General features: G+C 40.0%; 1 non-coding gene across 1 annotated transcript; it reads left to right on the top strand.

Moving 5' to 3' along the window:
- The first annotated feature begins 3158 nt into the window (after positions 1–3158).
- On the top strand, positions 3159–3265 carry LOC127108729 (small nucleolar RNA R71). Its single transcript, XR_007796246.1, has one exon. It is a non-coding gene; the product is annotated as a small nucleolar RNA R71 (small nucleolar RNA).
- Positions 3266–4002: the final 737 nt, after the last annotated feature.

Here is a 4002-nt window from a genome sequence, read left to right as displayed (position 1 = left end):
GCTCCGACTAAGTAAGAACAAAATTTATCTAGCGCAAACACTACTGCTAGAAGTTCTTTCTCGGTTGTGGCGTAATTCATTTGTGCTTCATCTAGAGTTCTACTTGCGTAATATATAACATGAAGCTTTTTATCTTTTCGTTGTCCTAAAACAGCACCTACAGCGTAATCGCTGGCATCACACATTATTTCGAATGGTTCATTCCAATCTGGTGTCTGCATTATGGGTGCGGAGATCAGTGCTTGTTTAAGCGTTTGAAATGCTTCTAAACATTTATTGTCGAATATGAATTCAGCATCTTTCATCAATAGTCCGGTCAACGGTTTAGTTATTTTAGAGAAGTCTTTAATGAATCGTCGGTAAAAACCGACATGTCCTAAGAAGCTTCGTACTTCTCTCACAGTCTTCGGAGGTTGAAGGTTGTCGATTACCTCTATTTTGGCCTTGTCTACTTCGATTCCTCTATTTGAGATGATGTGTCCTAAAACAATTCCTTCTTGTACCATAAAGTGACATTTTCCCAATTAAGTACTAGGTTTACTTTTACACATCGCTCTAGAACTTTCTCTAGGTTTTCAAGACATTCTTCAAAGCTTTGTCCGCATACGGAAAAGTCATCCATAAATACTTCCATGATGTTTTCTAGAAAATCGGCGAATATTGCCATCATGCATCTTTGGAAGGTTGCAGGAGCATTACACAAGCCAAACGGCATTCGTCTATAAGCGAAGGTACCAAAAGGGCACGTGAACGTTGTCTTTTCTTGGTCATCAGGATGAATTGGTATTTGAAAGAAACTTGAGTAACCGTCTAGATAGCAGAAATGTGAATGTTTTGCTAATCGTTCTAACATCTGGTCAATGAATGGTAAAGGGAAATGATCTTTTCGGGTTGCTTTGTTTAGTTTCCTATAGTCAATGCACATTCTCCATCCCGATTCGATTCGTTTGGTTATAGTTTCTCCTTTTTCATTTTCAATGACTGTTATACCTCCTTTCTTTGGTACTACGTGTACAGGACTAACCCATTTGCTATCAGATATAGGATATATGATACCTGCCTCTAATAACTTGGTTATTTCCTTCTTCACTACCTCACTCAGGATCGGGTTTAGTCTCCTCTGGTGTTCCCTAGAAGTTTTACAGTCTTCTTCTAGCATGATGCGGTGCATACAAATAGAAGGACTTATTCCTTTAAGATCGGTGATGTTGTAACCTAGTGCGGTTGGATATTTTCTTAAGATATGCAGGAGTTTTTCTGTTTCGAGCCTTCCTAGGTCAGCATTAACTATCACTGGTCGTTCAAGCTCTAAGTCTAGGAATTCATATCTCAGATTCTTGGGAAGTGTTTTCAGGTCTAAGGTTGGTTTCTTAAGGCATTGCGTAGGGTCCGGTGTTATTGCTAAACATTGGTTAAGTTTATCTTCTACAAGATAGTCAGATGATTTGTCTTTTTCTAACTCCGTTTCTTTTATGCATTCATCGATGATATCCATGAAGTAACATGTATCTTCTATTGCAGGTGCTTTCAAAAATTGGGAAAGAATGAACTCAATTTTCTCTTCTCCTACTTCGAAAGTGAGTCGTCCTCGTTTTACGTCTATGATTGCACCGGCAGTTGCTAAAAACGGTCTTCCCAGTATAATGGGCGTAACTTCATCTTCTCTAATATCCATAATTATAAAATCAGTTGGAATGTAGAATTGACCTATGCGCACTGGAACGTTTTCAAGAATTCCTACAGGATATTTTACGGAACGATCTGCTAGTTGCACAAACATTTTAGTTGGTCTTAATTCTCCCATTTCAAGTCTCTTGCATATGGATAAAGGCATAACACTAATACCGGCTCCTAAATCGCATAAGGCTTTGTCAATGACAAATTTTCCTATGTGACAGGGTATAGAGAAACTACCTGGGTCTTTAAGTTTAGGAGGCATATTCTGTATTATAGCGCTACATTCAGCAATAAGTGTAACGGTTTCGCTATCTTCAAGTTTCCTTTTATTAGAAAGAATTTCTTTTAAAAACTTGGCATATGAGGGCATTTGCGTAATAGCTTCTGTAAACGGAATTGTGACGTTTAATTGTTTTAGTAGGTCGATAAATTTTTTAAATTGGCCCGCATCTTTGGTTTTAATAAGCCTTTGAGGGTAAGGGATAGGTGGTTTATAAGGTGGTGGAGGTACATAAGGTTCCTTCTTTTCTACGGTTTCCTTATTACTCTCTGCCTTTTCCTTAGGTTCACTCTCCTTAGTTGACCTTTTAGAGTTTTGGTTTTCTATCCTTGGGTCAGACGGTCCTTCCACTTCCGTTCCACTTCTCAGTATAATTGCATGAGCGTGGCTTCTTGGGTTAGGTTGGGGTTGGCCAGGAAATGTACCAGTTGGGGCAGCAATAGGCGCTTGTTGTTGAGCTACTTGTGATATTTGCGTTTCCAGCATTTTGTTATGAGTAGCCAGGGCATCTACTTTACTTGCTAGTTGTTTAATTTGTTCGCCAGTGTGTACATTCTGGTTTAAGAAATCTTTATTGGTTTGTTGTTGAGAAGCTATAAAGTTTTCCATCATGATTTCCAAGTTGGATTTCCTAGGGGCGTTATTGTTAGATGTAGATGGGGTCGGCTTCTGATATCCCGGAGGTATAGCTGGGGCTTGATTTGGAGATTGTCCAGGTGCGTATAGAGCATTATTACTTTTATATGAAAAATTTGGATGATTCTTCCAATTTGAGTTATAGGTATGCGAATAGGGGCTTCCTTGAGCATAGTTTACTTGCTTCGCTTGGATTCCTGTTAGGAGTTGACAATCTGCAGGAGTGTGACCTTGGATTCCACAGACTTCGCAATTCTGAGTTATGGCAACTACGGTGGTTGGAGGTGATACATTTAAACTTTCAATTTTCTGGACCAGAGCATCCACCTTTGCATTAACATGATCAAGGTTACTTATCTCGTACATGCCAGTTTTCGTTTGAGGTTTTTCCACCATTGTTCGTTCGGTTCCCCACTGATAGTGGTTTTGAGCCATGCTTTCGATAAGTTGGTAAGCGTCAGCATAAGGTTTGTTCATTAGTGCACCACCTGCGGCGGCATCTATTGTTAACCTCGTGTTGTACAGGAGACCATTATAGAATGTATGAATTACTAACCAGTCTTCTAAACCATGATGTGGACAAAGTCTCATCATGTCTTTGTATCTTTCCCATGCTTCGAAAAGAGACTCGTTATCTTTCTATTTAAATCCAATTATTTGGGCTCTTAACATAGCTGTTTTGCTTGGCGGAAAATATCGAGCAAGAAAAACTTTCTTCAACTCGTTCCATGTGGTGACTGAGTTGGAAGGAAGAGATTGAAGCCATCTTCTAGCGCTATCTCTTAGTGAGAAAGGAAAAAGACAAAGTCGAATTGCCTCTGAAGTGACACCATTAGCTTTAACAGTATCAGCGTATTGGACAAATACGGATAAATGAAGGTTAGGATCCTCGGTAGGATTCCCAGAGAAGTGGTTCTGTTGCCCTGCCTGCAACAGTGAAGGTTTAAGTTCAAAGTTGTTTGCTTCGATTGCGGGTGGAGCAATACTTGAATGCGGTTCATCTTGCGATGGAGCGGCATAATCTCTAAGAGCACGAGCTGGTTCTGCCATCTCGGGTATCGAAGGGAAAATATTTTTGAAATCAGGAAGTTCTACAGGAGGGAGATTGTTTGCAGCACGATATTCCCGAATTCGTCGTAAGACTCAGAGATATAGTTCGATGTCGTTGATTCGTAAGTAGAGCGGTTCGCCTTGAGAGTGAGTGTGTGGCATACAAATCAACGAAAGAAAGAAAAGAAAAAGAACAGCATTAGTCTCTACAGCGTAACAGGAGAGTTACGATATCGACTAAATAAAAGTCCCCGGCAACGGCGCCAAAAACTTGATCGCTCGACTTTATGAGTCGAATTGGGGTAAAAACTGCAAGTGCACAGTTCTATCGCGTAGTTTTAAAAGATATCGATCCCACA

This window comes from Lathyrus oleraceus, chromosome 7, assembly GCF_024323335.1.
Source record: "Lathyrus oleraceus cultivar Zhongwan6 chromosome 7, CAAS_Psat_ZW6_1.0, whole genome shotgun sequence".
In the NCBI taxonomy this organism is placed as follows: Eukaryota; Viridiplantae; Streptophyta; class Magnoliopsida; order Fabales; family Fabaceae; genus Lathyrus; species Lathyrus oleraceus.
The sequence above is the reverse complement of the archived record's forward strand: the minus strand, read 5'-3'. Positions and strand labels throughout refer to the sequence as shown.